The sequence below is a fragment of the Amblyraja radiata genome, chromosome 20 (assembly GCF_010909765.2).
Source record: "Amblyraja radiata isolate CabotCenter1 chromosome 20, sAmbRad1.1.pri, whole genome shotgun sequence".
In the NCBI taxonomy this organism is placed as follows: Eukaryota; Metazoa; Chordata; class Chondrichthyes; order Rajiformes; family Rajidae; genus Amblyraja; species Amblyraja radiata.
The window spans coordinates 38766863-38791011 of NC_045975.1; the positions used below are offsets into that span (position 1 = coordinate 38766863).

Genomic DNA, 24149 nt, shown 5'->3' on the forward strand with positions numbered 1-24149 from the left:
CTACGTGTCTATGCGGCAGTTAAAATAGTTTTGTGTCTATCTTCAATGTAAACCAGCATCCATTGTTCCTTCCGACACGATAACTCTTTTTGACAGGGGCACCCTTATCCGTGGATGCTCCCTATTGTGGAGTTGCCACCGGTTTACAGGACCACGAAGCAAGTTGATCACACAATGAGCAATGGGGCAGACAGATTCTAAAATGGTCATTGCAACAATCAGCAAAATGTATTTAAATATTATTAGACCTGTTAACTGCACTGAAATCTGTTTGGACACTGCAAACTCACCTGATCTGATACGTCAGATTAGACATAAATCTCCTCTTTGCTTCGTATTTTAGCTGAATCGAATTTCTGGGCCAGTTTATCTGCGCCAATCTCAGCGACACATGGTCTGGATGCACTGTAGCACACTCAGGGCTGGTTGAGCTGCTGCCTTGATCGCTCCAGCAACCCAGGTTCGATCCTGACCTTTGGCAGTGTCTGTGCGCAGTTTGCAATTCCCTTCTGTGAGCCCTAGTCACAGAAGCAGATCGACAATCACTTGTTACAAACGCTCCACACTCAATCTCTACTCCTACATTTCTTACTTCAATTATGATCACTAAAGGTTATTCCCTAATCATGTATCAGTGCATGTAAATGGTTCGATTGTAATCATGTATTGTCTTTCTGGTTTGCACGCAACAAAAGCTTTTCCCTGTACCTCCGTAAACATGTCAATTAACTGAACTGAACTAAACTTTCCTTCCATTGCTCAAGGATGTGGGAGTTGAGAGGGAATTGGCAACTGAGTCCAATGCTGGGTGATATAGTCTAGGGACAGTTCATGTATGGAACATTTGTGGGAAATGCAAAGAAATTGAATATTCCCAATGGACATAAAAGTCTCTTATTTCTAAGGAATAAGAAGAAAGTACCTGCTGCAGAGATGGCTGACTTTGTGTTTGGTGTAACTTCACCCGAACTTTATTTTGTGCCTTTAATTCCGCTTAATTTATTGGGATTGAAACTTCAATGGTCTCAAGTACTTTTCTTCTGTAAACACCAACATAAATTCTCTGTAAATTCCAACAGGTGCAATCTGTCGCATTCAGACACGCTGGGGTGCGGGTTTTATTAATGCGTGTGTTATAGGCTGCAGTTTACATCAATCCTTCATGCTGAAGCTTTGTGACGCAGTTGTGCGAATGTGACAGGTCGCTGGAATATCTGCGACAATGCAAACAAAAAATAAACACCGGTCAAACGGTAAAAAGGTAAGGTTATGATAAATAAGATATCGGTAAGCTGCGTGGTTAAAAAAATCCTCGTGCAACAACAAATCAAAGCCTCAGAGAGTAGGCCAACTCTGAGAATTAGATCGACAGAAACTACCGGCTTTGATGACCTAAAGAGTGATGTCACAGAGCTTGAAGACAAAACTGTCAGGGTGACCTGTTTGCAAAAGTGGTAACTGGCTGTGCAAACTCTTGGCACTGTCTACATGTCTACACAGCTAAATTATGTATAGATTCAAATGATAAGGCATTAAATCAACAAGATCTGGGCTGTATTTTCTTTTTGCACCAGAACAGCCTTCAAGTGCAGCTCAGTCTTTTCAAGGTTTTGCTTCTCTGGCAGACCCGTACTCTACAAAGAACTAAACTGTGCAGCTCGTGCAGGAATGGTTGTGAACTTGGTGCTGGTGCAGTCTGCAAAATGGGTGTGCAATGGGCCTGACTCACTCACCTTTTTGGCTCAGCCCGGTTTTCTGGGCTCAGTATGAACTACAGTAAGTATTTTGTGCCTTCTTGGCGACATCGCTGCCCATGTTGGGAAGGCTTCGCTGTTGAGAGAGCCTCAGTTGTTAAAGGTTAGACGCATGACTGAGGAGGGAAACAGGCTAAAGCACATTCCTGTTGCAGAACATGATTAATCTATAATAGACACAAAATGCTGGAGTAACTCAGCGGGACAGGCAGCATCTCTTGAGAGAAGGAATGGGTGATGTTTTGGGTCCAGACCCTACTTCAGTCTGGTTTAAACCAGCATCTGCAGTTCCTTCCTACGCATGGTTCATCTATGCATTGAACATGGTTTAATCAGCTCTGCCTCTTCCTATCCCAATTATCTCCATCCTTCATGCAATCATTGCGGCCTTGTGTGAAACATTGTGACTGTGGGGTGGGAAGTGGCACAACTAGAAGAGTGACCCGTTGACCCATGTTCAATCCTGACCACTGTCTGTGTGAAGTTTTCTCTGGTTTCTTCCCACACCCTGAAGACTTGTGGGTTCATGGGTTAATTATGGACACAAAAAGCTGGAGTAACTCAGCGGGTAAGAGAACATCTCTGGAGAAAAGGAATAGATGACGTTTCAGGTCGAGACCCTTCTTCAGACTGACCTATTCCTTTTCTCCAGAGATGCTGTCTGATCTTGCTGTCTCCTCCCCTTCCTATCTCTCCCTCAGCCCTCGAGCTCCTCCTCCTTTTCCCTTTCTTCTCCCCGCCCCCACCCCCATCAGTCTGAAGAAGGGTTTCGCCCCGAAACGTTGCTATTTTCCTTCGCTCCATAGATGCTGCTGCACCCGCTGAGTTGCTACAGCTTTTTGTGTCCATCTTCGGTTTAAACCAGCATCAGCAGTTCCTTCCGACACACGGTGGGATAATTATGTCACTATAACGTGCTCCTAATGTGTCAGTGAGTAAAAGTAAATAAGAATGCATGAAGAATAAAATGGAATCGGTATTCATTGGGTATGGGGTATATATATGGGTAACAATACATTGGGTATGGGGTATACAGTGCATTCAGAAAATATTCAGACCTTCACTTTTTCAACATTTTGTTACGTTACAGCCTTATTCTAAAATGGATTCAATTCATTTTTTTAAATCATCAATCTGCACACAATATCCCATAATAAAAAAGCGAAAACAGGTGTTTAGAAATTTTTGCAAAGTAATTAAAAATAAATAACTGAAATATCACATTTACATAAGTATTCAGACCCTTTACTCAGTACTTTGTTGAGGCACCTTTGGCAGCGATTACAACCTCAAGTTTTCTTGGGTATGACGCTACAAGCTTGGCACACCTGTTTTTGGGTAATTTCTCCCATTCTCCTCTGCAGATCCTCTCAAGGTCTGTCAGGTTGGATGGGGAGCGTCGATGCACAGCTATTTTCAGGTCCCTTCAGAGATGTTCGATCGGGTTCAAGTCTGGGCTACTCAAGGACATTCACAGACTTGTCACGAAGCCATTCCTGCGTTGTCTTGGCTATGTGCTTACGGTCATTGCCCTGTTGGAAGGTGAACCTCCGCCCCAGTCTGAGGTCCAGAACGCTCTGGAGCAGGTTTTCATCAAGCATCTCTCCATACTTTGCTCCGTTCATCTTTCCCTCGATCCTGACTAGTCTCCCAGTTCCTGCCGCTGAAAAACATCCCCTCAACATAATGCTGCCACCACCATGCTGCCACCACCATGTGATGAGCGGTGCCTGGTTTCCTCCAGATGTGACGCTTGACATTCAGGCCAAAGAGTTCTATCTTGGTTTCATCAGACCAGAAAATCTTGTTTCTCATGGTCTGAGAGTCCTTTAGGCAAACTCTAAGCGGACTGTCATGTGCCTTTTACTGAGGAGTGGCTTCCGTCTGGCCGTCTACCATTAAGGCCTGATTCGTGGAGTGCTGCAGATATACTGTCCTTTTCTGGAAGGTTCTCCTATCTCCACAGAGGAACTCTGGAGCTCTGTCAGAGTGACCATTGGGTCCTTGGTCACCTCCCTGACCAAGGCCCTTCTCCCCCAATTGCTCAGTTTGGCCGGGTGGCCAGCTCTATGAAGAGTCCTGGTAGTTACAAAGTTCTTCCATTTAAGAATGACGGAGACCACTGTGCTCTTCGAGACCTGCAATGCTGCAGATGTTGTTTTATACGCTTCCCCAGATCTGTGTCTCGACACAATCCTGTCTCAAAGGTCTACGGCCAATTCCTTTGTCTTCATGGCTTGGTTTTTGCTCTGGCATGCACTGTCAACTGTGGGACCTTATATAGACAGGTTTGTCCCTTTCCAAATCATGTCCAATCAATTTAATTTACCGCTGGTTGACTCGAATTAAGTTGTAGAAACATCTCAAGGATAATCAATGGAAACTGTATGAACCCAAGCTCAATGTTGAGTGTCATAGCAAATGGTCTGAATACTTATGTAAATGTCATATTTCAGTTATTTATTTTTAATTACTTTGCAAAAAGTTCTAAACACCCGTTTACACTTCTTCATTCTGGGGTATTGTGTGTAGGTTGATGATAAAAAAAAAGAGAGTTTAATCCATTTTAAAATAAGGCTATAACGTAACAACATGTGGAAAAAGTGAAGGGGTGTGAATAATTTCTGTAAGCACTGTATATACGTAACAATGCATTGGGTATGGGGTATATATGGGTAACAATGCATGGGTAGTCGGTAGTCCACACACAGTCCGAGGGCTGAAAGGCTTGTTCCCATGGTGAATCGCTTTATGACTATATTACTTCTAAGATCAGAGTTATTATGCAGCCATCGATTAAGAAGTACGCCCTGCCAGAGAGAAAGGAGCGATAAAAATCTTGCTACCATTGTAGATAGCAACATACGCTATATATATGCATCACCGCCTGATGCATCATCACCTGACTTGACAACTGCTCTACCCAAGACCGCAAGAACTTGCAGAGAATTATCAATGCAGCCCTTTCCATCACAAAAAACAGCCTCCCCCCTATTGACTCCATCTATTCTTCACATTGCCTTAAAGACCACTTGCATCTGGGTCATTCTCTCTTCCTCCCTCTCCCGTCAGGCAGAAGACACAAAAGCCTGTCAGCAGACACCACCCGATTCAGGAATAGCCTGTTATCTGAACAAACCCCTCACATTTGCTCAGATTAAAACTTGCGCATTGAAACTTACCAAATAGTGAAAGGCCTGGATAAAGTGGATGTGGAGATGATGTTTCCACTAGTGGGAGAGTCTTGGACCAGAGTTCATAGCCTCAGAATTAAAGGTTGTTCCTTTAGGAAGGAGATGAGAAGGAATTTCTTTAGTCAGGGGGTGGTGAATCTGTAGAATTATTTGCCAGAGAAGGCTGTGGAAGCCAAGTCAGTGGATATTTTAAAGGCAGAGATAGATAGATTCTTGATTAATACAGATGTCAGGGGTTATGGGGAGAATGCAGGAGAATGGGGTTAAGAGGGAAAGATAGAGCAGGTATGATTGAATGGCGGAGTAGACCTGATGGGCGGGTTAGCCTAATTCTGCTACTTTCGCCTATGCATCTATGAACTTTATGATCAACTGGTCATCTCCAACGGGTTTCATTTGTGCATATGAGTGAAAATGACCCCCCCCCCCCCCCCCCAACCCATGAATCTTCTCCAAATGATTTGGGTTTGTCCCACCTACAAAATTTGCACTGGCAGGTGAATTGGCAACTGTGAATTACCCCTTGGTGTACAGTAAGAAAGTGGTAAAATAATCAATGGAGAGTTGAAGAACATGTTCGAGAGAGTAAGCAGCAGCGATACCTGTCTGTGGACATGGCACTTGGGCTGATTCCTTGCTGCAACATAGCACTCCCTCAGTCCACAAAAATGCATAAACAACCGATTGCAACTTCTGAACAGCTACTTCATCATGAGGCCAAATGCAAATTGAACAACGCCTCATATTTTGCTTGGCCAGCTTACAACAAAGCTGTATGAATCGTGATATTTCTAACTTCAAGTAACTCTTGCTTTCCCTCTTTCTCTGTCCCTCCCCCATCCTAGTTCTCCGACTAGTTTCACTGTCCTCCTGATTAAATTTTACTGATTGTATGCCTTGTTGCCACCTTCCCTTCTGATAACAATGAACCATTCTACATTTTGCTCATCATACCATTGATCTGTGTTTTCACACTTTCCCTTCCATATCTCTATGTCTCCCTCTCCCCTGACTCTCAGTCTAAAGAAGGATTTCGACCTTCCTTCGCTCCTGAAAATGTTGCTTGTCCCACTGAACTATACCAGCATTTTGTGTCTATCCACGGTGTAAATCGCACCTGCAGTTCCTTCCTACACATGAAAATCCCAATGTTGCTGACAGTAACATGATGAAATACCAAAAACTTTGTATGTGTACCATTTGTGCCGTATTAGTTGTGTCTGTGTCATGTTCATGTGCATATGGCATATGTGTACTGTGTGTGTATGTATGAATATAGAGTCAAGAATATATTTGTCATCTGCACCAGATAAGAATAGGAACAATGAACTTCTTATTGCTGCAGCTTTACAGGCACATTAGGCAAAACAATACACAGTGGTGCAGTGGTAGAGCTGCTGCCTCACAGCACCAGAGACACAGTTTCAATCCTGATCTTGGATGCTGTCTGTGTGAAGTTTGTACGTTCTCCCTGTGACCACGTTGATTCCTCTCGATGCTCCAGTTCCCTTCCACATTTCAAAGATGTGTGTGTCTGCAGGTTAATAGTAAGATTAAATGAGAACTTACCAGTTTGAAGTTTGATCTTTATTTTATGAGGAGTTACGATGAGCGATTACGTGAAGAAGTCCGCCTGTGCGCATGCGCGTCAAACTTCAAAGCAGCGGTGTGAAATCACAGATAACAGTAGTTGAAGTGACATAGTAAGATTAGAGAAGACTAAAACTACCAGATGACCTTTATGATACGAGGGTTGTGAGCGGAGGGCACGTAATGGCTCATCGTAACTCCTCATAAAATAAAGATCAAACTTCAAACTGGTAAGTTTTCATTTAATCTTACTATTTTACTTCGGAGTCACGTGAGTGATTCCGTGAAGATTTCAAAGCTCTGTGATTTCATGCCGTGAAAACGAGTCCTCACAAGCACAACTGCATCAATTGACAGATAAGGGAAACATTCATAATGAATAAATAATAATAATAATAGTAACCCCTCTCATCCGGGAGGAAACTATAAAACAGAACCTAAAATAGAATTGGCAAATACCCCCGGTCTGGCAATGGGTTATTACAAAATGTTTGGAAAGTTCGTTCGTTTGACCATCCTGCAGCCACTAGGATGTGGTCCAGCGGAACGTACATAACCCTTGCTGCTGATGTTGTAGCAGCCCTGGTGGAGTGAGATTTGAAAATATCAGTATAGAAATATAGAAAACGGAAACATAGAAAATAGGTGCAGGAGTAGGTCATTCGGCCCTTCGAGCCTGCACCGCCATTCAATATGATTATGGCTGATCATCCACTCCTATCTACAGTATCTACTCCTGCATAAGCCAAACCCATTTTAACCACCTGGAGATGGTCTGAACTGATACCTTCTTATAATGTTTTTTGTAACTAACAAATATTGCTAGCTTGGTGACCTTGACGTATTGTTGTATATATGTGACCACACATAACAAAGGTCCATGGGGTATGCCATGAAAACTAGTTTGAGACCTGACGCCCCTGGTCTGCTCTGCTTACCTAAATCGTGAACGTAAAATATATTATTTGCAGATGTAATCATCCTGTCCAGTCGCAATTATGTAGTGACTGAACCCGTTGCGCTGAGACCAGCGCCATGAGGATAACTACCTTATGAGAGCCGGGCCAAAGATAAGGATGTAGCTGGAACCCCCTGGTGAAGTAGTGTTAATACAATGTCAATATCCCATACTGCCCTGTATTTGGCCTGGGAGAACTTGTGTTAAAGATATCCTTTATAAACTTGATATCAGAGGGTGAAACCCCACAGAGTGGGTCCTGTTCGCTGCAGCAAATATGATGGGAAGGCACGTTGGGCACAGTTAATATCCCTATAACTTAATTTATTGTCAAAGACCCATTTAAAAATGAACTCCAAGACGTCAGTTATCTGTACTGTATTAAATGTAACATTAGCATTGAAACAAAATGCTTCCCATCTCTTGAAGAGGAAATGTACTGCTTTTTTGGAGCTATCCCTGCACTCTGCAGTGAGCACATACATGGATCGGTCTGACAACCCAAGCCACAGGAGCAGTCTACTCAGAATCTGCAAGTCAATAAATTGATTTTATCATGCAGAGGCTGGTTTCCCGAGCCAAAGGCTGAACCAGCAAAGTTTAATGTTTAGAATAAAAGTATAAGTTTGTATTATTATTCCCGGGAACCATGGCTGCATAGGCCAGTCAGATAGTATGAAAACCTAAAGCGGGAACTTGCTGACTTTATTGCAATACCCGCCTGATGAGGCAAAATGGAGGAAAGACATAAAAGACCATTCCTCCTCCTTGTAGCGAGAATGTATCTCTCGCCACTGTTATGCCATATTTTTGCAACCGGTGAATGAGCCTGGATACAAACATATTGATATTCGGTGTTCCATCGAGCCATAATTTCATAAAATACTTTGTGATCCAACACCCATTCTGTGTTGTCATTGATTTTACGTGATGATACACCAGCGCCAAATGAGATTAGGTAAATTATTACAGGATACTTTGACTTGATTGCACCCATGTGACTAACATATGCCACCACCATAGTGTATCAACTTATAGTTGAGCATGCAGATTATGCATATTCGCACAATAACCCTTTAACCCATAGAATGCACCTAATGTCTATAGGTAGTTGATACCAATAACTGAAGAATTGGTAACTCATGCAAATCTCCTCCGCCTCCGAACTAGAGATGGCATTCGTAATTTTCCACCTTTGAGCACTAGCATCAGTTTGTAATATAATTGAAGTTTTACTGACCAAACTACTGGAGCAATGCTGAATACTGTTCAACCACCATTGTGACTTTGGTAGCTTCAGCTGGTGATAGCATAGGTCTGTTAACAATGACCTACATGGCACTTGAGAGGTTACTACTTTGCATGATGTAAGTTCTGATAATGCAAAAGCCCCACTTGCACAGCTGAATCACAGCTACTATATTGCCAATTATACTTGATGAATGGAAGGCTGCTTTATAACAACAAGGTTGTTACAGGCTTCTATTAATTCCAATCTCTTGCCCCAGGGCGGAGTCACAGGCAAATTAATAGTTAAAGGTAAATCCCAATAATCAATAAGTAGTTGGCATCAACTTAAATTTAACTGGATGGATGAGGAACCCCAATTTCTCAAATATAGTTTGAGGCTGAAACAGTTGATTTTAGCAAAATACAGCATTAGAATATCATCCAGACAAAATATAACAAGTGTTTTTGAGCTCTGAGCAGTCCAAGCACCAGTTTTAGTAATTTGGTAAATAACCTGGGAGCTGAAGTTAGACCATTTTGCAATGCTTTAACTGTTATCATTGCCCCATCCAGATACATTTCAAATGTCTCCGGTGATCCCTGTGAATGGGAACTGAATAGAATGTATCTTTGAGATCGATGCATGCCATAAAGATCCTATGGAAATCAGTTGTTAGTCAGTAACGAAGTTTCCTATTCGGAAAGTTTATACTGCACATGCGAGTTAAACAACATTCTCCATCTTTCACAATGAACAGGCCACGCCTGCCATAATACTGAGCCTGCCTCGAAAGACAACTGTGGCCATAATTCTGAGCCTGCCTCGAAAGACAACTCTGACCATATTTCCGAGCCTGTCTCGAAAGGCAATCCAAGGTCAAAGGTCAAAAACTTTATTTGCCATTTGTGCTTACACACATAGGAACTCTTGTGCGGCTATTTAGAGAGTCAAGTTAAGTTAAAAATTAAAATTAAAAATTAAAAATTTAAATTTTTTTTAAAAAGACACACAGAAGACACATAGAGCATTGTAACTTGCACAAACCCTATATCAGGACATCAGTTCATTTTGTTGTGTTTTGGCCAAGAGTCTCACTGTTGCAGGGAAGAAGCTCTTAAAAAAGCGTGTTCTATTTGTGGCGATACTGTCCGCTCGTCTGTGCCTGAGGTTGTATGTGCAGTTTTTGTGTTTGAGCAGGGAGTGAGCTGGATGTAGTGTGTCTCTAATGATTCTCTCTGCTCTTTTTTGACAGCGCTGTGTGTAGATTGTGTCCATGGAGGGGAGTTCAGTTCTGATGATCCTCTCTGCAGTCTTTATGACTCTTTGCAGAGCCTTCCTCTCTGTCTGTGTGGTGTTTCCATACCACACCGTGATGCCTGTGGTGAGGATGCTCTCTACCAGTCATTTGTAGACCTGGGTGAGAGGGCGACAGTGCAGACCAGCTTTTCTGAGCAGCCTGATGAAGTACAGTCTCTGCTGGGCTTTTTTCACTGTGGCTGCAGTGTTCAAAGTCCAGTTCAGATCTGATGTTATTTGTAGTCCCAGGTATCTGTAACTGTCAGCCCTCTCCACCACAGTCCCCTTGATGATGAGGGGCTGCAGGGGGGGTGGATTTTTTCTGAAGTCCATTATTATTTCTTTTGTCTTGTCTGTGTTGAGGCTTAGGTCGTTCACCTCACCATAGGCAAGAATGTCGTTCACCAGACTCCTGTAGCCCGACTCGTCCCCCCCCTTGATGAGGCCCAGGATGGTGGTATCATCCGCATACTTAATAATTATGGTGTTTTCCTGGGTGGAGACACAGTCGTGTGTGTACAGGGTGAAAAGTTTGGGACTGAGACAGCAGCCTTGTGGTGATCCTGTGCTGACGGTGAGCTCTGCAGACACCCTCCTTCCCATCCTCACCACCTGTGGTCTTTCAGTCAGGAAATCTAAGATCCAGTTGCAGGTGGGAGTCGGGACACCGAGGTTTGTCAGCTTCTCAGTCAGCCTGCCCGGGCGAATGGTGTTAAAGGCCGAGCTGTAATCCAGGAACAGCGTTCTGACGTATGTTCCTCTGCTGTCCAGGTGTTGCAGGATGTGGTGTAGAGCAATGGCCACTGCGTCGTCCACTGAGCGGTTGGGGCGGTAGGCGAACTGGAGGGGGTCGATCGTGCCCGGGACCATGTGATTGATGTGTGTGAGAACCAGTTTTTCTAGACACTTCATGGCAACTGGCGTGAGTGCCATAATACTGAGCCTGCCTCAAAAGACAACTCTGGCCCCAATTCCAAGCCTGCTTGGAACCCTGGTATTGTGCAGTTTTACATGGTTAGATGCCACTAAGTAGATGGCAATGCCTTAACCATTTGTGTGTTGTAAGGCCACTAGGGCCCCTTCCATCCTTATCATGAGGAGTGCTAACCTTCTCTCCTTTCATACAACACATAAACTAATCACATGTTATCATTATCATTTGTACAAAAAACAAGTGTAAATATTACCAACTTGTAAGTGGTCCACATACCCCATGTTTCGGAAGTGCCAGACCCACCTACCTGCATGGTTACCTTGGTTGGAGAGTAGGACTAGTTGGGTGCGTGGATTCCATATTTTTCCTGAGACCGACTTGGGTCTTGGGTTGAAAGACCTCTGCCCAGCTTTCACGCTGCCACCAGCTTCAGTGGACCGCTTACTGCCGATGGAGGCGTGGAGTGTGTTGTCGCCGAAACGATGCTCGTCGTTGGTACCTTGATTGGTCCGACAGCTTTTGCTTCCTCATCCAGGTCTTACCTGTTGAAAAGGTTTTACCTGAAGAGAAGATTCGGCGGCTGGCCTCTAATATAACGCCTGATAGCGCTGTTCACTGCCGGCACTTGTAGCGTGAGGGGAACTCTGGCCCCTTCCGTGTTTTCTGCCAACGGCTGGAAACCAACTCTTCCGGCAGCAACACCTTCGTTTGCGAGGATTCCCTTGAAGCCATACGCTCCAGTATGTTCCACGGACATACGTTAGAATTTGAAGTCAGTTACACACTGACCACTCGCACTCCCCTCCACAGAGAGGGAGATTCGTAGGCAGCCCTGAAACAGGTGCTGCCGCAGGCCCCTGAAACAGGTGCTGCCGCAGGCCCCTGAAACAGGTGCTGCCGCAGGCCCCTGAGGATACCTGTGCTGATATGGCCCCTCCTACGGACCTATACCAGGATGGAACATCACATTTGTGGGATAAACGCCCGAGGGCTCTATCCATGCTCCATTTTTTCCATTGCGGGCACTTCTGATTGCCGCTGCAGCGGGCTCCCGAGGAGACCCGGGCTGATAGCTCCCTCCTTTGGAGCATATCATTGTGGAGCAACCTCTCCATCAGGTGCTCCATGTGGGTTAGACGTCTGAAGACGCTACCTATTGAAGGAGGGGAACCCTCCTGGCCTGACTCCCCGAGTCCATAGGCCTGACCGACTTATTGTTGGTTTTACCCCCTTTCATGGGCACCACAGCAGTCTGGGAGCCGCTGACCACACTGTCAGCGACTCTGGTGGCGCTACCGACTTACTCCTGGATTTACCCCCTCCACGGGAACCACAGCGGTCTGGGAGCTGCTGACTGCATTGTCAGCGAATGGGGTAGCAAACCCGACGGCCGCTGGCTACCCGCGCTTCCGCGGTCCAGACCGGAGTCTCCCCACGGCCCATAACCGGTTTCCCCGCGGCCCGTCCGGACTTCGCCCCGAAAATATCCAGCAGGAAACCTCTGTAAGAAGAGATTCCTGCAAAACAAAACAGAACCTGGTAACAAGTACAAAACTTACCTGCAGGTTTAAACTTCTTACCGCTGGCAGGAGCGACGCGCCTGCCAGTCTGTCGTTGCGCAATGCATCAGACGTAATGACGCGCATGAGCACAGGCGGGCTTCTTCACGGAATCACTCATGTGACTCAGAAGTAAAATTGGCTTCAATAAGTTGCCCCTAGTGCAAAGGTGGGATAATAGAGATCTAGTGTGTGGGTGATCAATGGTCGGCGTGGACCCGGTGGGCCAAAGTGCCTGTTTCCGTGTTGTAGCTCTAAAGTAAACTAAACTAATAACTACAAATAAATGTACAATAAATAATCAGTTTTTCTAGGTAAACTAAACCAAACTAATGCAGAAACCACAAGTAGTTAGAGCAACCATAATACTGCAAAGTCTACAGTAGTTCAGTGCTGAGATAAGGTTGTGGTTAGGTTTGTGCAGGGTGGTTCAAAAGCCAGACAGTCAAGCTGTTCTTGAACCTAATGGTTACAGATCTGAGGTTCCTGTACCTTCTTCTGGAATGTACCAGCAAGAAGAGAGCAAGACCAGGGTGTTGTGGTTCTTTTGTGATATTTGCTGCCTTATTGAGGAAGCGTTTCCTATAGATAGACACAAAATGCTGGAGTAACTCAGCGGGACAGGCAGCATCTCTGGAGAGAAGGATTGGGTGACATTTCGGGTCGCGATCCTGCTTCAGACTGAAAGTCACGGGAAAGGGAAACGACATCTGTCCATTGTCTATATCTCTCGTTTCTCTTTCCAGTGACTTTCAGTCTGAAGAAGGGTCTCGACCCGAAACATCACCCCTTCCTTCACCCCAGAGATGCTGCCTGTCCCGCTGAGTCACTCCAGCATTTTGTGTCTATCTTTGATTTAAACCAGCATCTGCAGTTCCTTCCTACACGTTTCCTGTAGATGGTGGGTTGGTCAATACTTACAATAGACGGTGCAATGTCCACCACTTTCAGCATGTGCATTTGTTTTGGTATGTGCGTGTACATGGCAGCACATGTTAAATTAAATTAAATCTCCCATGGATGTCGGTGTCTGCAGAAACCACCGGCTGAAAGGTTCTCTTTATCACCAACTCCAGCTTTGAGGGAAGTGCTGCAAACCATTGTGAGCAATTTTGGGCACCATATCTGAGGAAGGATGTGCTGTGGCTGGAGAGGGTCCAGAGGAAGTTCACAAGAATGATCCCAGGAGTGAGTAGGTTAACCTATGATGAGCATTTGTCAGCACTGGGCCTGTACTCGCTGGAGTTTTGAAGAATGAGGGGGTACCTCATTGAAACATACAGAATAGTGAAAGGCTTGGATAGAGTGGATGTGGAGAGGGTGTTTCCACCAGTGGGAGAGTCTAGGGCTAGAGGTCATGGCCTCAGAATTAAAGGACGTTCTTTTAGGAGGAAGATGTGGAGACATTTCTTTAATAAGAGGGTGGTGAATTTGTGGAATTCATTGCCACAGAAGGCTGGGGAGGCCAAGTCAGTGGATATTTTTAATGCAGATAGATTTTTGATTGTTATGGTTGTCAGAGGTTATGGGGCAACGGCAGGAGAATGGGGTTAAGAGGGAAAGATAGATCAGCCATAACTGAATGACGGAGTAGACTTGATGGGCCGAATGGCCTTATGACCTTATAACTCCTGGTGAAGCTCTATTGATCTCACTTGCTTTGGACATGTCTTGTCAGCAGTTGAAACATCCTCGGTATCATTGGTTATCTGTACACCAGGCTGCCAGATGGAAACACATTAAGAACGTCTCTCCTTAATTTTACTAAAAATGTTTGCATTTCAAAACTCCAATTTCACAGTTTGCAAACATAACACTTTGGGTTATACATATATGAATGAATGAAAGATACTTTGTTATCACATGTGACATGTCACAGTGAGATCCTTTGTTTTGCACGCTCAGGTAAGCAAAGAGTCACCACATATAGGGCACCGACAAAGTTACAACGTGTTCCTTTTAGCCTCCAATGGTCCCCATTCCTCACTCCTCACAGGTGAACCGCCACACGATTTGACTTATGTTTCCTGTCCAAAATTAATTGTTGTTGTTATTCTACTAACACATGCAACTAACACAAGTTGAGTTCCGATAAAAGATCATTGACCCGAAACGTGATCTGCTTCTCTTATTGATGATGTCAGACTTGCTTAACATTTCCAGTGCTTTCTTGTTTTATCACCTCCAAATAGAAGCTACTCTTTGCAGACACAAACATACCCGAGACAAAGTCACTGGAGTAATGGGGTTGGACCAGCATCTATCTAAATTCCACTCGTTATTGAAAACAAAACACTCCGTCTTGATACTACAGCCCATGCTGTGAATGATGAGTCAAATATAATTGTAAAACTGAAGGTTTTTGTTAGGTGAGGGCATTGATGTAAATCAAGTCAAGTCAAGTCAAGTTTATTTGTCACATACACATACGAGATGTGCAGTGAAATGAAAGTGGCAATGCTCGCGGACTTTTGTGCAAAAGACAAACAACCAAACAAACTATAAACACAATCATAACACACATATTCTTTTACATAATAAATAATGAAAGGAAAAACGTTCAGTAGAGTTAGTCCCTGGTGAGATAGGCGTTTACAGTCCGAATGGCCTCTGGGAAGAAACTCCTTCTCAACCTCTCCGTTCTCACCGTATGGCAACGGAGGCGTTTGCCTGGGACAAATGGGACAAAGGCAGGTAGATTGAGTTGAGAATTAAGTGGTGGATTGATGAAACAGACACCACAGCATGGATTGCCCATTTCCTCTTTTAAGAACGAAGCCCTTTTTTGTCTTAAAATGTACATTCTTTCCATTTGTATTTCCTTTGGTGTCTTTTCCCACTTTAATATCCACTACTTTCTCTAGAACTCTCAAGTCACACTTGTTTATGATGCAATTTCTAATTGGCAAGCACTTACCTTGTCCCCTCAGTCAGAACATTATGGTCACACAATACCAAATGTTCCCTTAATACTGGTTTGCTTAGTTGTATCTCATCCATCATGCGTGATAGTTCCCTTGTAGCTTATTCCACATGACTTTGGCAATACCCTAAGATCTAATACCCTAATTCTGTACAGTCTGAAGAAGGGTCTCGACCTGAAACGTCACCTATTCCTTGTCTCCAGAGATGCTGTCTGACCCGTTGAGTTACTTCAGCATTTTGTGTTTAACACCTATATGTGGGTTCTTTCTCCTTTTAAGTTATGGAGTAGGAGAACCTTTGTTTATCTGTGCGCCAGACTTTTATTATATATGCCTAGATATCTTACTATAAATAACTGTAGTAATTATAAATAACTATTTAAATGTGTTACTCAACAAAATATTTGCTGAAACGTATTGTGTTTAGATATTAAACAGCAAACAGTCACTGTGGCTGGATGTGGCTGTTGTTGGGTATGTTTTATCCTTGTCAGATCTGCTGGAGTGTTTGGGCCACATTGACTGTAAGGTGCAAGGAGGAAGCCCACTACCACATTCTCACAACTGACTGCCGATGCTTAATCGGTGCTGGCTTTGCAATGAATACCAACCACACAAAAAACAATCGTTAAGAAACATAATAGCATAAACTGGAGAGTTATTAATTTTGACAAATAAAGGACTTTAAAGCGAATGCTGTTAATCATAATCGGGAGAATGGGCCAAACAGGATCTGCTTTATCTGTTCATTCAATCTATGGTTGCAGAGGGTGTGACAGCTGTCTTATATATAAAGTTTCAAAGTAGTATCATGACCAGTGATTGATCGGCGGCCAGAGCAGCTCTAACAGAGAGCCCTTATGTGGCTCGAGCGGCACTCGCAATGTTTATATTACTGAATATATTGATCTTTGGTTTCCTGATTAGCCCGGGTAGGTTCTGTACATGCATCATTTTATTGCTGGCTGCTTCAAATGTGATTTGGTTGATTTTTAACAGTTATAATATTCTTTATTTTTCAGCATTTCGCATGCTTTTCTAGAAATCCAATTATCATCTCATCCATTCTTGCTACCTTTTCCTCCCCCCTCCCCTCCATAGATATTGCCTAATGTATATTCAACAATGAATCATTGCTGCCTTCTTCCCCACACCCCATTTTGATATTCACTTGGTCTTTATTAATTTAAATCTTCCCTATTTATGGATTTCTTTTAAGCCATTTTTGTTTTATTTCTTGTAGTCCATGTTGTAGCTCTTACTATTTCTTACTATTTTTAACCCTGTTCTTTTAATGCAAAACTATCAGGTTGTCAATAATGGAGAAAATTGTTGCTTCTACTGAAACATTTTAGCAGAATGTTTAAAAATAATGGCAAGTCTTTGGCTTGGATGTGGGATTTGTATTCTAACTATAGATTAAATCAAAGAAAAATATATATGGAATGAAACATCTTCATCTGAGATTATTTGCTAACACATAGCTTCTCGGTACGAATATGTGATTATACTGATTAATCGTGGGGAAACAAGGGTTGATTTACACTGCTCCAGGAAGCTTGGTTTTGCAAGTTTGATTGTGGAATACTCACTTAATTTTGCATTTAATGCAAATAATTTAGATGTTGCGGAGTTGAGCACAAACATTTGTGGAAGTGAAATGAGCAATTCATGGATGTTTCAGTGAAAAGAACTGCCAGCAATATTGGCAACAATTCAAAAATATGTTTCAAAATGTCTTACCCCTAACGTAGATCTGCCACGTCTCCTTGTTTATGCAAAGGACCGAAGGCACACTTAACCCAATAGTCCACCATTGATTCAGTCAGCCTAAAATCTGAAATATTCAAACATCTCATCAAATTGTTTGACAAGAGAAAACATACCTTTGATTGCTCTGCCATAAAAGTGCTGTCTTCCTAGATTTAATCAACTAATTACAAGTTTGAATCCGGTATGGGCTATTAAAGAAGAAAGAAGAATAGCTTCTTATGTTGCTAGTGTGGGCAATGGTGGCATTTGTTAAGGTTTCAATCAAAACATTGTTAGCTAAACTGAAAACACATGAAACTGGACCTAACCCTGGTCTATAATTGATTGTAAGTCAGGAGACATAGTCTTCAAAGAGGGAAGTAGACTATTTGTTCAGGCAGTGATTCCATTATAAAAAGATTGTGGATTAATTATCTTTTACTCCAGACACAAAATGCTGGAGTAACTCAGCGGGACAGGCAGCATCACTGGATGTTCAAGAAGGAATTGCAGATGCTGGAAAATCGAAGGTAGTCAAAATTGCTGGAGAAACTCATCGGGTGCGGCAGCATCTATGGAGTGAAGGAAATAGGCAACGTTTCGGGCCGAAACCCTTCTTCAGTCTAAGTTCAGTAAGTTAGGCAAGTGAATTCTGGATATCTTTTTGTTTTTAATTTACTCAGATATCTTCAGAGGAAAGGACTGGAGTGGAGAGAAGTGCAGAGTGCTAGAAGTCAGATTTTGATGTCCAGCATGTGATATATGCTTGAAGACATTTGTGAGGAGTTTGCTTGCTCTTTGACAAGATGTGGAAGATGATTATGATCCTTTAGCTTTTTCATGAGGGTTAATAATGGATAAAGAAACAAGGAGAATTGTAGGTGGCATTAACTTGGAGCAAGGCAAGTGATAGACGCAGTAACCTGTCGGGGGACATAGACAGTGATGCAGCACCAAGGTAAGAACTGGCACCACAGTTATCATCATTTACGCAAACATTGTGGATTCAGCAGCTATTTAAAAATTTTCAGATGGCATTGAATTACAGTAATTTAGCCTGCATGGTTTTTTTTGATTGCCAATATTAGGATATTTTATTTTTGCCCCCCTACCTTGTGTGCTTGGAATGGAGAAGGGAGGCGGCGCTGTACCAGGCTTACGACACCCTGGCCAGGCCACAACTGACAAATGTTCTTACTTTAAACGCCGAATCTCAGATGTGTAAATCAACATTAGCAGCAGAATCTGGGTTTGCCAGAATTAGGCCTGCGTTTAATAATGAGGTTGCACAAACTCTAAGGTACATAGAGAATGTAGAACGTACAGCAGTACAACACTACAAAGACATACAGGTTTGTTGGTTAATTAGCTTTGTATAAATGTAAAATTGACCATATATACTATTGCAATGTTTTAAAAATATTTAGGCACGTGCATGGATAGGACAGGTTTAGAGGGATGTGGGCCAAATGCAGGCAGAAGGGACTAGTGTAGGTGGGACATGTTCGTCGGTGTAGGCAGGTCGGGCATGTTTCCATGCTGCTAGACTCAATGACTCTACGACACATGAAGACTGTGCCTCTAAGAGACTGGATATCCAGCAGTGAGTGACTCCCCTCCCAACTCTCAAAATGGAGCTTTCTGATTGTCCCAAAGGGCAGTTCAAACACTGCCTTCTTTGTTTTACCAAATGTGTGTTAAATCTATTACACGGAAGCCTCTATAGACAAAGCAAAGCTCCAGGAATTCTGTGCCTGTGGTAAACGAGAAATGTAGTCAAGAAATGAGATAAGCTGTCAGTTCATCATCATCATCATCGTTGAAAACATCAACGGGCACGCTGCCTTACGATGCTCTGTACGACAGTGATCACAACTTCTAGTGAAGTGTGGATGGCTGTTGGCTCGTTAGGAGCTCATCCACCCTTTGACAGGTCTTGTTTTTGATCCTGCTGGAGGTTTACAGCCCCCTCACCTGGCAAACTAGGTGGGGAGACGGTTTAGTCGCCGACTATCCGACCATGGAGCAGGTAGCACGGGATTACATGGTACCCGTGGCGGTGGGAACTCCCCCCGACCTGACATAGTTCAAGTCTATTCGAACCTTAGGACCAAGGATGGAAGAGTCTCATAAAACGACCAAAGATTAGCAAGAAGTTGTGGCAGAGAATCCAATAAAAGAGCAAACCAGCAAGGAATACTAACACATGTGTTAAGAGCATTTATAAGTGAAGAGACAAGCAAAAGTTTGTTTGAAACATGGAATTAGTAATGAGAAATGGCAAAGACATTGAACAAACAACGTTCAGCGTTCTAAAAAATGGACGTCACCGAAACTACATCAGAAATAAGTTGCTGGAGGGAGGGATTTTAAACAGGCATTATCCCAAGATGAAATGTAATGAAAACAAATGGGACTAAATGTTGCCAAATTCTGTGGAGCTATTCTACATCCTGAGGTTCCAGAAGCGATTTTTCAAAGTTTCAAACGCTCTCGAAATCATGAGTGGACTCGGGAAATGAAAAGCAGGAAGTAGTTCATAAAATTAGAAGTTATAGGAGCAGAATTAGGTTATTCGGCCCATCAAGTCTACTCTGTTATTCAACCCATCAAGTTTACTCTGCCATTAAATCTTGGCTGATCTATATTTCCCTCTCAACCCCATACTCCTCTGCATTCTCCCCATAATCCCTGACAAGGCAATAGCCCTAACATCAAAGATTGGAAAGATATTGAAATCCAAGATGTTGAAAGGCCACTTAGAAACTCATAATATGTTTAGGCAGAATAAACATGGCTTTTTGAAATTAAATTATCATGTGTGACATTTATTATAGTTCTTTAAAGATGGAAGTAGCAGATTGGACAATGGGGAAACTAGAAGATGTAATCATAGTTGTAAGGGAACAGGATCTTTGGCCAGTGATTCTGTGCCAACCCACATGAATCATAATTATTATCCTTGTATTAGACTTGACTGCTCACCTACACTCGAGACTATTGAAACTGGCCATGACTAATGAACTAATGTAGCTTTGAGATATGGGAGCAAATCTTGTGCCACTGTAGTGCAGCCAGATTTCCAAAAGATACAGAAAAGGTCATTGCATGGGATAGATGGCTCATGGTATTGGGCTCAGATAGAATAATAATAATAATAATAATATCTTTTATTGTCATTGCACAAGTGCATCGAGATTTGGGAACGCAGCTTCCATCCGACATCATAACTTAAATAACTACTAAAATTTAGGTTTAGATGCCCCGAGAACATGGTTAATACAAAGAACATTACAACAGTAAAATAGTCAAAACAGACTAAAGTGCAGATGTGTCTGTGCGACGTGACCATCCAAGGGAGACAGTCCGTGGGGGTGGGGGGGCACTCAGCAGGGCCGGTTCAGATGTCCAAGATGGCTGTCGGAAGAGAGAGTGGACGCTTGCGCGCTTTAGCTGCCGCTGCTCTCTTCACATTGTGTTTTTTTTGATTTTTTGATTTTGTGTCTTTGGAGCGATTTCTATCTTTAATTTGTGTCTTGATGATGTCCTTATTATTTATTTTTCTCCGACTATATGTTTTTTTTTCTCTTCTGTTTAATCTCTGTAAGGTGACCTTGAGATTTGAAAGGCGCCCGAAAATAAAATTTATTATTATTATTAGAGCAGCTATAGCTCTGGGAAAGAAGCTGTTCCTGAGTCTGGAGGTGTGGGCGTAGAAGGCCTTGTAACGTCTGCCGGAAGGAAGTAGTTTGAACAGCCCATTACAAGGGTGTGAGGAGTCTTTGTGAATGCTGACGGCCTTCCTGAGGCACCGTGTGCGGTAGATGCCCTCCAAGGTTGGTAGCGGTGTCCCAATGATCTTCTGCGCTCTGTGGACGACGCGCTGAAGAGCTCTCCTCTCCGCCTCCATGCAGCTGAGATACCACACAGAGATGCCATATGTTAATATGCTCTCTGTCATGCAGCGGTAGAAGGTTGTCAGCAGCTGTTGGGGCAGACCAGTCCTTTTCAATGTTCTCAGAAAGAACAGTCGTTGCTGTGCCTTTTTGACCAGCGCAGCGGTGTTGGTGGACCATGTGAGGTCCTCTGAGATGTGAGTGCCCAGAAACTTAAAGCTGGACATGAAACTTAAAGATTGATTAACTGGCAGATAAAACCGAGGAAGGAATAAATGGATAATTTTTAGATTTGTAATTCTACAGATTGTGTAAATGAATCAATAGTCTAGTGGCTACTTGTAGCAAAAAGTAACGTTACCCACTTTGACAGGAAGTATAGACATGTGGAGCACTGGGCCAGATCACACTCAGTGAACTTCAGGCCAAAGCTCAACTGATCCTCATTACATAGCCCACGCTTTGCTACGTGAAAGTGCGGACGTAAGCTGGAGCATCTGATGTTAGGTTGGCACAGGGGCAACGCAGGAGGAATTACTGTTTCGGAGCACCAATGACACGGGTTTGATCGTTCGGAGTATCGTGAGCCGTTTTGGGCCCCATATCTGAGGAAGGATGTGCTGGCGCTGGAGAGGGTCCAGCAGACGTTTACGAGAATGATCCCAGGAATGATTGGGTTAACATATGATGATCGTTTGATGACACTGGGCCTCTAGTCGATGGAGGGGACCTCATTGAAACTTACCGAATAGCGAAAGGCTCGGATAGATTGGATGTGGGGAGGATATTTCCACTAGTGGGAGAGTCTAGGACCAGAGATCATAGCCTGAGAATAAAAGGATGTTCCTTTAGGAAGATGAGGAGGAATTTCTCTAGTCAGATGGTGAAGTGCCTCTGGATCATCAGAACTCCTGGTAATGGGTCGATCATTTCAAATTGCTTCAATTTCACAAAATAAAGTTTGCAATCCTTCTTCGTCTAGAACTTGTTGTTTACGAACAGAGCGCAGCACATTTCGATCCATGCGGATCAATCGTTCCCAAACACCGGCCGTGATGGGATCCCGCTGGGGGATTGAAGTTCCACCTTATCCCTTGCTGAAGCATAGCATTCTGGATCTTATTCTAATCTAAGCCATCGAGTGCTTCTCTCAATTCTCTTTCCGCTCCGATAAAATTTGTCTGATCTTAAAGATGAAACTTGACCTCGTCGACAGATGAATCTTCGTAAGGCATCAATGCAGGAGTCTGTCAAGCATAGATGCAACTTCAAGATGCACTGCCCTGCTAGCCATGCAAGTGAAGATTACACCATACCTTTTACCGAGACTTCTGCCTCTCTTCACCTCTATAGGACCGAAGTAGTCTACTCCTACATCTGTAAATGGAGGCTTTTCGGGTAGAATCCTCTCCAGGGGCAAGTCTGACATTTTCTATTCTCCAACTCTTCCACGCTGCGATCTACACACAACACAATCTTTTATGACCTTTCTTGCAGCATAGTTAGCTTTGATAATCCAGTAACTTTTACTAAATTGCGACAGCATATAATTTCTTCCTCCATTTCCGATCTGTTCATGGATATGTCGTAACAGTAGTGTTGATATGTAAAAGTCCTTGAGAAAATAATAGGATGCTTAGCCTCTTCAGGCATCGCTAATCTATTCAGGTGACCACCTACTCTCAGAAGTCCTTCATTCAATACCGGATCTAGCTTGTACAAATGACTGCTTCTTTTGACACCATGTACACCAGCTTCTAATGTTGACAGCTCTTCTTTGAATCTTTGTCTTTGACAGAAAGAAATAACTGCGTTTACTGCCTTGAGAAGATCTTCAGGACATAAACACTGTCCGCAGTATGATGCTTTAAAGACTTGCATCTCTTTGTGTACCCTTTCCTTTAGTTTGCCAGGATCTTTTTCAAAGATACCCTTTCAGCAATCCTTCAGCAATCTCCTTTCCTTTTTGAGAACAGCAAGAACATTGTCCTTAGTTTAAGAAACTAAGCTACAACAGTCTTCAACTTATTCCAAGATGAGAAATAGTTTGTTGAGTCCAATGGATCCTTGACCATGACATTCACTGTGATGCCTTGCTTGATTTCTGAATCAGTAGCAGAGATTTCAGATTCCAGATTAAGCTTTGGCCATTCTCTGTCTGCCTTACAGAGAAGCTCTGGTCTCTTGATTCATCTCTTACTGCTTCAGAAGCAGTCTGCTGTTAGTTCTCTAAAGGCTTCATCTGTAGGATTTTCCTATGTGTTAACATATCTCCACTGTGATACATTAGTAGCACCCCTTACATAAGAGATCCTGTTTGTTACAAATGTTTGAAAGCATTTGTTTTCATTGTCGATGTACTTAAGTACTGTTGTGCTGTCAGTCCAGAGGATGGATTTCTCCAGCTGAAGCTGTAATTCCTTTTGCAGCATTATGTCCACTCTGACAGCTATGACTGCAGCTGTAAGCTCCATTCTGGGAATCATCATTTGCTTCAATGGTGCCACTCTGGCTTTTCCCATTATGAATGCAATATGTACTTCTTTGTTATTATCTTCCAGTCTTAGATATGAAACGTACCCGTAGCCACTTCCACTTGTGTCTGAAAAGTGGTGCAACTGTGCCAATCTAATTTGACCAAAGTTTGTGGGCTTCATGCACCGGTCCACTTTGAATTTGACATCATGTTGAGATCTGCTAACTATCCTGCCCATTGCTGAGAGAAGGTTTGCGTTAACCTCTCATCACATTCGAGTTTTCCTTGCAGAGTTCCTGCATAATCAGCTTGGCAGGCCGAGTAAATGGTGCTAGAAATCCCAAAGGATTGTATATAGAACCAACCATGGATAAGATGCCCATCGGATATATAGTTCTTGTACCACAATTCTGAACTTGAACACATCTGTTTCAACACACCAGTGCAATCCCAGTGCTCTTTCCACAAGCAGATTGTCTTTGTCCAAATCCAACTCTCTGGTCTCCTTGGCTCTGTCGTCTGATGGAATGGTAGCGAATACAGCACGACTGTTGCTGATCCACTTTGATAGCATGAATCCTCCCA

At 43.2% G+C, this 24149-nt stretch overlaps 1 non-coding gene across 1 annotated transcript; it reads right to left on the minus strand.

The window, feature by feature from the left end:
- Nucleotides 1-11026: 11026 nt before the first annotated feature.
- Nucleotides 11027-11153, minus strand: LOC116984881. Its single transcript, XR_004415156.1, has one exon. It is a non-coding gene; the product is annotated as a U6atac minor spliceosomal RNA (small nuclear RNA).
- Between the last annotated feature and the right edge of the window lie 12996 nt (nt 11154-24149).